At 38.3% G+C, this 13,945-nt stretch overlaps 1 protein-coding gene across 5 annotated transcripts in view; it reads left to right on the forward strand.

Annotated features, from left to right (window-relative positions):
- HYDIN (HYDIN axonemal central pair apparatus protein) overlaps window positions 1–13,945 on the forward strand; it is a 444,836-nt gene that overhangs the window by 90,710 nt on the left and 340,181 nt on the right. The window lies entirely within an intron of this gene.

Raw genomic sequence — 13,945 nt, forward strand, 5'->3', positions numbered from 1 at the left:
GAGGGAGCCAAGCTATGAGGATGCAAAGGCATAAGAATGATACAATGGATTTTGTGGACTTGGGGAAGAGGGTGAGAGGAGTGTGAGGGATAAAAGACTACACATTGGGTACTGTGTACACTGTATGCACTCTGATGGGTACACCAGAATCTCAGAAATCACCACTACAGGACTTATTCATGTAACCAAACACCACCTGTTCCCCCAAAAAACTATTGAAATTAAAAATAAATAATAATAAAATAAATTTTAAAAAATATAAAAAGAAAGGTCAGATGGGAAATATGATAAAGCTGAATAGGAAAGGGTTATTTTGGCTGCATTCTAAGCTAAGATCCACAAGATAAAAAACTGATGAATGCCTCCAGTAGAAATGATGTGAAATTAGATAGAAATCTCACCTACCTGGTGTCCCCAGTGCTTTAAAGTCTGAGGAATATAGGGCTCAGGAAGGAACCCATCCCCAGAAGCCACACTGGTGGATTGAGGTTGTCTGTATATTAAAATTTGTAGGTAATTTAATGCCCCATGGGTTTTCATTTGATTTATTGTGATATTTGTCTAGCATTTTAAAATGTAAACCCCAATTCAGAATGTTCTTATATGTGCCCACTAGTCTATGTAAGATCTAGTTACTTTAATCCTTAAAACATAAACATGCAGATATCTTATGTAACATCTTACACAAATATAGGACTCTGTTGCCACTAGCATTTTCTTGAAGGCTACACTCTCTGTAATCATGAAAATTACACATGGTTGTTGCAAATAGTCAATTTATGGTCATGTAGCTGGCATGTACATTATGCAGTCTCCAACGCTGGCTTTCGGTTTAATATTTTACATTGCCGTTTCTTATTTTATGATTTTTCTCATTTCCTTCTCCCTTCTGTTTTACTCATTCATGTTGCTTGACCCAGATTATCTGCAGAAGGGCATTGTAGGGAGAAAACAGAAGCACACAGCTGAGGAAAGAGTAAGCTAAGATCCACAAGATAAAGAACCCATAGAAATGATATGGAGTCAGACAGAGATGCTTGAAAGCCTGAGGAATACAGGGCTCAGGAAAGAACCCATCCCCAGAAGTCACACTAGTAGATTGAAGTTAGCTGTGTATAGATAGAAACTTGAAGGTACACCCAGAGAAGAAGCAGCCCAAGACATTTAGGGTACAGTTCAGAGTTGCTGGCTTTGTGGAAGCGTATCTGAGCAGGACGACTCAAGCCCTTGCCTTAGGACCCATGGTTAAGTGGCCCTGGCTCCACATTGCCCAGCAGAACAACACACAGCCAATGAAATGGTCTATCTGTTTTATCTATTAGTGTTAGCTACACTTCACTGGCTTTTAGCAAGAGAAGCTAGCTTAAGCAAAAGGGAGAACGTTTGACCCATGTAACCAAAGGGTAGACCGGTCTGTTTGAAAGCACAGCTCATAACACATTAGGACATCAGTTTTCCAAGGTAGTTGTGTCATTTGGCATTCCAACCAGCAAAGCATGAGAGTTCTAGTTGCTCCACATCCTCACCAACATATAGCGCTGTTTTGTAATTTTGGATATACTAGTGGTATAAAGTGATGTCTACCAGGTTTTAATTTTCATTTCCCTAATGATTAATAATGTTGGATGCCTTCTCAAGAGCTTCCTGGACATTCATATATCTTTTTTAAGTGTCTGCTCATGACCTTTCTTCACTTATTCTTTTGTTATTAATTTGTAAGTATCTTTTATTAGTATTCTAAATACTAGTCATTTGTCAGATATATGTATTATTAATATTTTCTCCAAGTCTGTAGCTTGCCTTCGTTTCTGTGGTATTTCTTAATAAGCAGCGATTTTGAATTTTGATGAAACCCATGTTATCAATTATCTTTTCTTTTAAGATTAACTCTTTTTGCCTCCATCCTAGGAAACCTTTGCCTTCTCCAAGACCATGAATATATTTTCCCATGTTTACTTCTGGAAATGTTACAGTTTTAGCTTCTGGGTTTAGGTTAATGCCCCATCTTTGATATAATATTTGTGTGTGTGTGATGTAGAGGCTGTGTGTCATTTTCCCCCATATGCATTATTTGCTCTTTTCCATCTTGTTCTGGAATACAGAATAGTTATTCTATTTTTCCATTATTTAATATGTTATTATGCTGTTATTCATTCCTTTTTTCCTCTATGTTTTTAATTTCGTTTTCTTTGTAGACTGATCTGGATACTTTCTTCTTATCCATTATCCCATTCAATAATCCCCTCTTCAGTGAAGTCTCACCTGCTGAGTTTTAATTTTTAAATCGATTGTTTTTATTTCTGGAAGTTTTATTTCGTTCTTATCAAATCTGACGGGTCTCCCTCCCTTCCGTATTTTTCCAGTTTTTCTTTGATTTCTTAAATATATTAACTGTGGTTATTAATATTTTCTATCTAATAATGCAAATAAATTAAGTCTACTGTTTAGTATGTTTTTTATTGTTTCTGCTGGTTTTCAACCAGAGTATCTTATGTCTTTTTGTGTTTTGTAATTTTTGGATTTGGAGTTCCAACTCTGGGCAGGCCCTTGACTTTATCGGCTGTCCTTTTTATATTTATAGGCATGTAATGCAATCTTTAAAGCAGAAATTTGAAGGTTCACAAAAGCCATTAGGGCAAAGGCCAGCCTTGGCACTAGACTATTTCTTGGTATGCTTGCCTTCACTTTGATGTCCTCATTGTCCTATCAGGTTAGTGATGAATTTAAAAATAGTGGTAAAAATACTTTCTCAGCTGAGTGCGGTGGCTCACACCTGTAATTCCAACATTTTAAGAGGTGACAGCAGGAGGATTGCTTGAGTCCAGAGGTTTGAGACCAGCCTGGGCAACACAGCCAGACTTCATCTCTACAAAAATAAACAAAAATTAGCTGGGTACGGTGGTGCATGCCTATAGTCCCAGCTACTTGGGAAGCTGAGGTGAGAGGATTGCTTGAGCCTGCGAGTCGAGACTGTGGTGATTCTGCCCACTGTGCTCCAGCCTGGGTAATAGAGTGAGAGTCTGTCTCAATCAATCAATCAATCAAATAAATAAATATATTTTCTCAAATATTTCGATGAGGTCCCTAGTTTCATTGGCTGCCTGAAAGTGACTCCAGTTTCTGCCTTTTTTCATATTGGTCATTATTATTTATAGACTAGTTCTTTCTTTCCTACTACTTTATAGACCTTTCTCTACATCATGATATAAACATTGTTTATCCTTCCATGCATTTGGTGTTCTTTATTTTCTCTCATCAGTAGTTTTCTGTGTAGAAGTCTTGAATATTTTCATTAGATCTAATCCTATTCAAGTCCCTTCTTCACTTGTTCTTTTATTATTAATTTGTGAGCATTCAGTGGTTTTTAATGTTAGTATAAGTAGTTTTTTATTATATTTGTATTGAGGTATAATTTAAATATAAGATGCACAGAGTGTAAATATACAGTTTGATAAGATTTGACAAGTGTAACTACCTATGTACCCACTGCCCAATTCAAGAGACAGAACATCTCCTGCCTCATGCCGGTTCCCAGGCTACCCCTCCATCCCCCACCCAGAGGTTCTGATATCTATCATCCTATATTAGTTTTCCTTCTTCTTGGACTTAAAATAAATGTACGCATACAGTATGTACTCTTTTATGTCTTGTTTCTTTCACCCAACATAATGTTTTTGAGATTTATCCATGTCCTTGTGTTTGGCAGTAACTCCCTTTTTATTGCTAAGAAGCATTCTACTATATGGTTATACATAATTTATTTATTCTTTTTTTTTTTTTTGAGATGGAGTTTCGCTCTTGTTACCCAGGCTGGAGTGCAATGGCGCGATCTCGGCTCACCGCAACCTCCGCCTCCTGGGTTCAGGCAGTTCTCCTGCCTCAGCCTCCTGAGTAGATGGGACTACAGGCACGTGCCACCATGCCCAGCTAATGTTTTTGTATTTTTAGTAGAGACGGGGTTTCACCATGTTGACCAGGATGGTCTTGATCTCTTGACCTTGTGATCCACCCGCCTCGGCCTCCCAAAGTGCTGGGATTACAGGCTTGAGCCACCGTGCCCGGCTATTCTTTTATTATTAATGTAAATTTGGATTTTTGAAGTTTTGGGCTATTATGAATAAAGGTTTAATAACCATTCTTGTACACATCATATGTGTGTGCATTTATGTGTATGTGTGAAGATATACATATGTTTAATATCTCTTGGGTAAATATTTAAAAGTAGAATTGCTGAGTCATAGAGTCATCATATGCTTAACTTGGTAAGAAACTTCCAAATGGTTTTCTAAAGTGGTTGAACCGTTTTATTTATATTCCCACCAGCAATGAATGAATGAAACTCCATTATTGCCATGAACTCTTGGTCATGTCATTCTTTTAATTTTAGCCATTCTACTTGGTATAAAGTGGCATCTTATTTTGGTTTTAATTTGCATTTTTCTAACTAATGATGTTGAGTGTCTTTTCATGTGCTTTTGTCCATTTGATGTCTTTTTTTCTGAAGTACCTGTTTAAGTCTTTTGCCTATTCTTTATGGGGTATTTTATCATTTTCTTCTAAACAGTTTTATGCCAAAATTTTAAGATTTTAGATTAAATGGAAAAGTTTATTGAAAAAGTTTAACAGAATCAATAATTAAAAACCTGCCCCCCCTTTTAAAAAGTGAGGTAGTTTTAAAAAATACATTCTTTATATAAGTCTTTCAGAAATAATTATTGTGAACATTTTCTCATGGTCAGTGGTTTGCCTTTTTAATTTTCTTGATGTCTTTTCATTAGCAGAACAATTTAATTTTGATGAAGTACAATTTATCAATTTTAACTTTGTTAAAATTAGTGTGGTATTTCTTCCTAAGCCTATTTTCTAAACTTGTGTGGCATTATTGAATTACAGTTGAATTTTGTATGCTGAGCTTTTATCTACAGACCTTGCTAAATTTACTTCTGACTTATATGTAGATGATTTTGGATTTTGTGTATACACAGTCAGGTCATCTGCAAATAATAATAGTTTTTATTTTTTTTTTCAAATCTTATGCTCTTCATTTCTTATTCTTTCTTCCACAGGCTAGACATTTAGTACGCTGTTCATTGGAGGTAATGATAGCAAATATCTTTCTCTTGTTCACAGTCTCAAAAGAGAAGTGCTCAGTATTTCATTATTTAGTATGACCTTCGTTATAGGTTTTTAGTGGGTACTCTATCAGGTTAAAAAGTTTCCTTCTATCTCTAGGTTTCTAAGACTTTTCATCTTGAATGGATGTTTAATTTTATCAAATATTCTGCATTTGTTGACACGATTGTACATTATTTCACCTTTATTCTTCTAATGCAATGATTGATTTTGAAATGCTAAATTCCTGCTGTGTTCTGGGATAAACTCAAGTTTTGTATATTATAATTTTAATAAATCATTGAATTATATTTGCTAATATTTTGTTCAAGAGTTTGGTATCCAAATTCATGAGAAAGATTGGCCTGTAATTTTCAGTTCATGTAATGCCGTTGTCAGAACAAAACAAATTGGTCTCATAAAACAAGTTGGGAATTGTTCTCTCCTTTTAATTCTCTATAGAAATTCTTTTAAAGATTCATGTTATTTCTTCCTTAAATAATTGAAAATTTTATTCTTCAAGCTATTTGTTTAACCTTACTTTTTAAAAGGTGGACAGGTTTTTAATTATTGATTCTGTTAAACTTTTTCAATAAACTTTTCCATTTAATCTAAAATCTTAAGATTTTGGCATAAAATTGTTCAGAACCTTTCCTAATCTTTGTTTGCTATAAGATCCTTAGTGATTATTGATAATTTGTATCCTCCTCTTTTTTTTTTCTTGATTTATATTTTCAGAGCTCTGTCAGTTTTCTTAGTTTATTCAAAGAACCACCTCTTAGTTGATTATCTTTAGTGTTCACTTCTCAATTTCATTGATTTCTGCTCTTCATTTTTTCTTTTTTTTATTTTATTTTATTTTATTTTATTTTATTTTATTGCATTTTAGGTTTCGGGGTACATGTGATGAACATGCAAGATTGTTGCATAGGTACACACATGGCAGTGTGGTTTGCTGCCTTCCGTCCCCTCACCTGTATCTGTCATTTCTCCCCATGCTATCTCTTCCCACCTCCCCACCCCCCGCCCCTCCCCCATTTCCCCCCAACGGACCCCAGTGTGTAGTGCTCCCCTCCCTGTGTCCTTGTGTTCTCATTGTTCAACACCCGCCTATGAGTGAGAATATACGGTGTTTGATTTTCTGCTCTTGTGTCAGTTTGCTGAGAATGATGGTTTCCAGGTTCATCCATGTTCCTACAAAGGACGTGAACTCATCGTTTTTGATGGCTGCGTAATATTCCATGGTGTATATGTACCACATTTTCCCTATCCAGTCTATCATCGTTGGGCATTTGGGTTGGTTCCAGGTCTTTGCTATTGTAAACAGTGCTGCAATGAACATTCGTGTGCACGTGTCCTTGTAGTAGAATGATTTATAATCCTTTGGATATATACCCAGTAATGGGATTGCTGGGTCAAATGGGATTTCTATTTTTAGGTCCTTGAGGAATCGCCACACTGTCTTCCACAATGGTTGAATTAATTTACATTCCCACCAACAATGTAGAAGTGTTCCTATTTCTCCACATCCTCTCCAGCATCTGTTGTTTCCCGATTTTTTAATGATCGCCATTCTAACTGGTGTGAGATGGTATCTCAGTGTGGTTTTGATTTGCATTTCTCTGATGACCAGTGATGATGAGCATTTTTTCATATGTTTGTTGGCCTCCTGTATGTCTTCTTTTGTAAAGTATCTGTTCATGTCCTTTGCCCATTTTTGAATGGGCTTGTTTGTTTTTTTCTTGTAGATCTGCTTTAGTTCTTTGTAGATTCTGGATATCAGCCCCTTGTCAGATGGGTAGGCTGCAAAAATTTTTTCCCATTCTGTTGGTTGCCGATTCACTCTACTGACTGTTTCTTTTGCCGTGCAGAAGCTGTGGAGTTTGATTAGGTCCCATTTGTCTATTTTGGCTTTTGTTGCCATTGCGTTTGGCGTTTTGGTCATGAAGTCCTTGCCTACACCCATGTCCTGAATGGTTTTGCCTAGATTTTCCTCTAAGGTTTTTATGGTGTTAGGTCTGATGTTTAAGTCTTTAATCCATCTGGAGTTAATTTTGGTGTAAGGTGTCAGGAAGGGGTCCTGTTTCTGCTTTCTGCACATGGCTAGCCAGTTTTCCCAACACCATTTATTAAACAGGGAGTCCTTTCCCCATTGCTTGTTTTTGTCAGGTTTGTCGAAGATCAGATGGTTGTGGGTATGTTGTATTTCCTGTGAGGCCTCTGTTCTGCTCCATTGGTCTATATCTCTGTTTTGGTACCAGTACCATGCTGTTTTGATTACTGTAGCCTTGTAGTATAGTTTGAAGTCCGGTAGTGTGATGCCTCCTGCTTTGTTCTTTTTGCTTAGAGTTGACTTGGCTATGCGGGCTCTCTTTTGGTTCCATATGAAGTTTAAGGTGTTTTTTTCCAGTTCTGTGAAGAAGGTCATCGGTAGCTTGATGGGAATAGCGTTGAATCTGTAAATTACTTTGGGTAGTATGGCCATTTTCACAATGTTGATTCTTCCTAACCATGAACATGGAATGTTTCTCCATCTGTTTGTATCCTCTCTTATTTCATTGAGCAATGGCTTGTAGTTCTCCTTGAAGAGGTCCTTTACGTTCCTTGTTAGTTGTATTCCTAGGTACTTTATTCTCTTTGTAGCAATTGTGAATGGCAGTTCGTTCTTGATTTGGCTCTCTTGAAGTCTATTACTGGTGTACAGGAATGCTTGTGATTTTTGCACATTGATTTTGTATCCTGAGACTTTGCTGAAGTTGTTTATCAGTTTCAGGAGATTTTGGGCTGAGATGATGGGGTCTTCCAGATATACAATCATGTCATCTGCAAATAGAGACAATTTGATTTCCTCCTTTCCAATTTGAATACCCTTTATTTCTTTTTCTTGCCTGATTGCTCTGGCTAGAACTTCCAGTACTATATTGAATAGGAGTGGTGAGAGAGGACATCCTTGTCTAGTGCCAGATTTCAAAGGGAATGCTTCCAGTTTTTGCCCATTCAGTATATTTGGCTGTTGGTTTGTCGTAAATAGCTTTTATTGTTTTGAGATACATTCCGTCAATACCTAGTTTATTGAGGGTTTTTAGCATAAAGGGTTGTTGAATTTTGTCAAAAGCCTTCTCTGCATCAATTGAGATAATCATGTGGTTTTTGTCTTTGGTTCTGTTTATGCGGTGAATTACGTTTATGGACTTGCATATGTTGAACCAGCCTTGCATCCCCAGGATGAATCCTACTTGATCATGGTGGATGAGCTTTTTGATATGCTCTTGCAATCGGTTTGCCAGTATTTTATTGAAGATTTTTGCATCTATGTTCATCATGGATATTGGCCTGAAATTTTCTTTTCTTGTTGAGTCTCTGCCGGGTTTTGGTATCAGGATGATGTTTGTCTCGTAAAATGATTTGGGAAGGATTCCCTCTTTTTGGATTGTCTGGAATAGTTTCAGAAGGAATGGTATCAGCTCCTCTTTGTATGTCTGGTAGAATTCAGCTGTGAACCCATCTGGACCTGGGCTTTTTTTGGGTGGTAGGCTCTTTATTGCTGCCTCGACTTCAGACCATGTTATTGGTCTATTCAGGGTTTCGGCTTCTTCCAGGTTTAGGCTTGGGAGGATGCAGGTGTCCAGGAATTTATCCATTTCTTCCAGGTTTACTAATTTATGTGCATAGAGTTGTTTGTAATAATCTCTGATGATAGTTTGGATTTCTGTGGAATCTGTGGTGATATCCCCTTTATCGTTTTTTATTGCATCAATTTGGTTATTCTCTCTTTTCTTTTTTATTAATCTGGCTAGTGGTCTGTCTATTTTGTTGATCTTTTCAAAAAACCAGCTCCTGGATTTATTGATTTTTTGAAGAGTTTTTTGTGTCTCTATTTCCTTCAGTTCTGCTCTGATCTTAGATATTTCCTGTCTTCTGCTAGGTTTTGAGTTTTTTTGATCTTGCTCCTCTAGCTCTTTCAATTTTGATGATAGGGTGTCAATTTTCGACCTCTCCTTTCTTCTCATGTGGGCACTCATTGCTATATATTTTCCTCTAGAGACTGCTTTAAATGTGTCCCACAGATTCTGGTATGTTGTGTCTTCATTCTCATTGGTTTCTAAGAACATCTTTATTTCTGCCTTCATTTCATTGTTTATCCAGTCAACATTCAAGAGCAAGTTGTTCAGTTTCCATGAAGCTGTGTGATTCTGAGTTAGTTTCTGCATTCTGAGTTCTAACTCGATTGCACTGTGGTCTGATAGACTGTTTGTTATGATTTCTGTTCTTTTGCATTTGCTGAGGAGTGATTTATTGCCAATTATGTGGTCAATTTTAGAGTAGGTGTGATGTGGTGCTGAGAAGAATGTATATTCTGTGGATTTGGGGTGGAGAGTTCTGTAAATGTCTATTAGGTTTGCTTGTTCCAGGTCTGTATTCAGGTCCTGGATATCCTTGTTGATTTTCTGTCTGGATGATCTGTCTAATATTGACAGTGGGGTGTTAAAGTCTCCCACTATTATTGTGTGGGAGTCTAAGTCTCTTTGTAGGTCATTAAGAACTTGCCTTATGTATCTGGGTGCTCCTGTATTGGGTGCGTATATATTTAGGATCGTTAGCTCTTCTTGTTGCAGTGATCCTTTTACCATTATGTAATGTCCTTCTTTGTCTCTCTTGATCTTTGTTGCTTTAAAGTCTATTTTATCAGCAATGAGAATTGCAACTCCTGCCTTTTTTTGCTCTCCATTTGCTTGGTAGATCTTCCTCCATCCCTTTATTTTGAGCCTTTGTGTATCCTTGCATGTAAGATGGGTTTCCTGGATACAGCACACTGATGGGTTTTGGCTTTTTATCCAGTTTGCCAGTCTGTGTCTTTTGATTGGGGCATTTAGTCCATTGACATTTAGGGATAGTATTGTTATGTGTGATTTTGATACTGTCATTTTGATGCTACCTGGCTGTTTTGTTGGTTGGTTGATGCAGATTCTTGATTGTGATGATGCTCTTTTACCATTTGGTGTGTTTTTGGAGTGGCTGGTACTGGTTGTTCCTTTATAAGTGTAGAGCCTCTTTCAGGAGTTCTTGTAGAGCAGGTTTGGTGGTGATGAAATCTCTGAGTGCTTGCTTGTTCACAAAGGATTTTATTTTTCCTTCACTTATAAAGCTTAGTTTGGCTGGATAGGAGATTCTGGGTTGAAAGTTCTTTTCTTTAAGGATGTTGAATATTGGCCCCCAATCTCTTCTGGCTTGTAGGGTTTCTGCTGAGAGATCTGCTGTGAGTCTAATGGGCTTCCCTTTGTGGGTAACCCGACCTTTCTCTCTGGCTGCCCTTAGCATTTTCTCTTTCATTTCAACCTTGGTGAATCTGACGATTATGTGCCTTGGGGTTGCTCTTCTTGCGGAATATCTTTGCGGTGTTCTCTGTATTTCCTGGATTTGAATATTGGTCTGTCTTGCTAGGTTGGGGAAGTTTTCCTGGATAATATCCTGAAGAGTATTTTCCAGCTTGGATTCATTCTCTTCATCACATTCAGGTACACCTATCAGACGTAGATTAGGTCTTTTCACATAGTCCCACATTTCTTGAAGATTTTGTTCATTCCTTTTTGCGCTTTTTTCTCTGTTCTTGCCTTCTCTTTTTATTTCATTGAGTTGATCTTCGACCTCTGATATCCTTTCTTCTGCTTGGTCAATTCGGCTGTTGAAGCTTGTGCATGCTTCACGAAGTTCTCGTGTTGCATTTTTCAGCTCCGTCAATTCACTTATACTCCTCTCTATCCTGTCCATTCTCGTCAGCAGTTCGTCCAATCTTTTTTCAAGGTTCCTATTTTCTTTGCGTGCGGTTAGAACATGTTCTTTTAGCTCGCTGTAGTTTCTTACTACCCACCTTCTGAAGTCTGATTCTGTCATTTCATCACTCTCCTTCTCCATCCGGTCTGGTTCCCTTGCTGGTGAGGAGTTGTGATCCCTTTTAGGAGGAGAGGTGTTCTGGTTTCGGGAGTTTTCATCCTTTTTACGCTGGTTTCTTCCCATTTTTGTGGGTTTATCCACCTGTTGTCTGTCTCTGTCCCAGGGAGTTGGAGCTTTATGAGTTTCCGTTGCACTACTGCCTTTTTTGAGTTTTCTTTCAGGTCTGACCCGCCCAGCTAGCAGCACGCCTAGCCACTGCTTGCCCGCAGGGGCTTTGCTGAGCTGCTGTGGGCTCCGCCCAGCTGCCCTGAGCTCTTCCCTGTAGTCCTTTTTATATGGGCTTAGTTAGAACTGTCTCGGCAATGGTGGCCCCGCCTCTGTTATGGGGGACTCTCTCTGTTGTGGGAGGTTGCCTCGGCAACGGCGGGTTGCCTCGGCAACGGGGGCCTGCCTCTGTAGCGGTGGAGAGTCTCAGTAATGGCGGAAGCCCCTCCCCCGCCGAGCTTGGCCGTCCAGGTTCAGCTGTGCTTGGTTTGAAGGGCTCAACCCAGAGGGTTTCCAATTACTGTTTTTGTTTTCGTTGTTGTTGGGGGTGGAAGGCTGGGACCAACCGAGCCTGATCACCTGGCTCCCTGACTCAGAGTCTTTTCTTTTAAGTTGAACGACCCCGAGTTCCGGTCGCTTGTTGAAAAGGCGCCGGGATGTCCCGTACTGCGACTCACGGAGTTGGCTCGAACTGCGGCGCCAGCTCCTGGCGGATTTTTTGCCTAGGAATCTCCTGGCCTGACTCGCTATTTCAGATGAATGGCCCACTCTGCCGTCTCAGGGCTCTGCTCGCCAGCTAAGAGGGCTCCCAGACCAGTGGCTTTTGTACGGAGAACCGCAGCAACAGGGAGTGGTCACAGCAGCCACGCGGGCGGAATCAGCCCCACAGGGGCCAAAACAGCCACACCGGCTGGGACTGCGACACTGGCGACCCCTCTGCCTGGGTATCTCCTGGTCTGTGGGCAATAAGAGTTCGTCTGGAAATGCGGCGTCCACTCACCCTCTGCACTTTCACTGGGAGCTGAAGTCCTGAGCTGTTCTTAGGCGGCCATCTTCCCCTGCTCTTCATTTTTTCAATCCTACTTTCTTTAGGTTCGATTTGTTATGGTTTTTCTAAATCTTTGCAGGGATGCTTGGAGTGTTGATTTTCAACCTTTTTTTTTTTTTTATAAATACATGCATTTAAGACAATACATTTCCTCTAAAATTGACTTAATCTTCAGTCTATATGTTTTTACGTATTTTTTTCTTAACACTTGATTGAAAATATTTTAGAATTTACATTTTTATTTATTTTTTGACCCATGGGCTATTTAGCAATGTGTTGATGAATATTCAAACGTTAGGGAATTTTCTAGGTCTCTTGGTTATTGATTTCTTGCTTAATCGTGTCAGAGACAGAAAACAAGTTCTATATGATTTCAGGCCTTGAAATGAGTTGAGACTTACATTACGACCCAAAATATATTCCATTTTGGTAAATGTTCCCTGTGTACTCGAAAAGGGTACACCTTCCATAAATGTCAATTAGGTCAAATTTGTTAATAATAATGCCATTCAATCGATATCTTTACTAATCTTATGTCTCCTTGTTTTATCAGTTATTGCAAGATGTAATTAAAATCCACAATTAGACTTAGGTGTCTCTCTTTTTTGGTGCTAACAATTTTCATTTTATGTATTTTGAGGCCATGATACTTGGTGTATACACATGTAGGATTATTATAACTTCCCTTTGAATTAACCATTTTATCATTATAAAACGTCTCTTAATCTTTAGTAAGATTTATGACACTGAAGTCTACTCAATCTGATGTTTATGTACAACATAGAAGCTTTCTTTTGATCAGTGTGGACGTAGTACAATCCGTTTATCCTTTTACTTTCAACCCTCCTCACGTTTAAAGTATGACATTTGGAAGCATCACCAATGAGGCTGATTATTAAATCTGGTCTGAAAATCTTTGTCTTTTAATTGTACTAGTCAGTCATTTTACGTTAGGTGCGATTATGGATATATTTGAACCTCCTGTTTGACTATTAAGCAATTGTTCCCACTATGGTAAAATTATTACCTAAATTTCAGCCAAAAAATCATTGTGTTACTGGTACTGATAGTAGATGAAACTGAAGAAATGTGCCTGCTAATAAATGTGGTCAGTGATATTTTTTTTCTGTCTGAATCTCCATATCTTTGTTGATTTTGCTTATATCCTACATCTCATATCCTTGTTTATTTTGCTTATGTTAGTTGCTAAAACTAAGGATCAGAATGAATGTACCCTTAGAATTACATTTGGGTCACTATGTCACAAGATTTTAAGTCAGAAGTTTGAGAAAGAATGAAGCGTAGTCAACCCTTATACTCTTATTAAAATAATTGTTGGTAAGCATATTGTTTATTTCATCTGATCTCATTGTGTGTATTTTTAATACATGTGACACATGAGCAGTCTAATGTGGGTATACTTTATAAACAACTCTACATATGTTGGGGTATAATTTCAAAAAATGCTGTTTGGTTGGGTTTTGAGTTCAGCTGATTTAGAGTGCTTATAGATCAATAGAATAACTATAAAACCTGAGTGACACCTTCAGTGATAACCTCATCCAGCCCTTAGATTTTACAGATAGGGAAACTGAAGCTCTAAGGAATTAAGTGGCTCACCCAAGGCCCCAGAACTCATTAGAAGCCCAACTAGAAGTCCAGCTAGAAGCCAGATTCAGCCTCTTAACTCCTGGGCAGTGCTCTTTCACTACAGCAGGTCGCTTAATCTCCCAAATGACTGTAAGCGCAGTTTTGCTCTCTTGATCTGCTGCCTTTGAAAGGCATCTGCATTTTCCCAGTCCCCCTGGATCTCAATTTTACTTTTATATAAATATTTGGAATGACACC

This window comes from Saimiri boliviensis, chromosome 1, assembly GCF_048565385.1.
Source record: "Saimiri boliviensis isolate mSaiBol1 chromosome 1, mSaiBol1.pri, whole genome shotgun sequence".
Lineage (NCBI taxonomy): Eukaryota > Metazoa > Chordata > Mammalia > Primates > Cebidae > Saimiri > Saimiri boliviensis.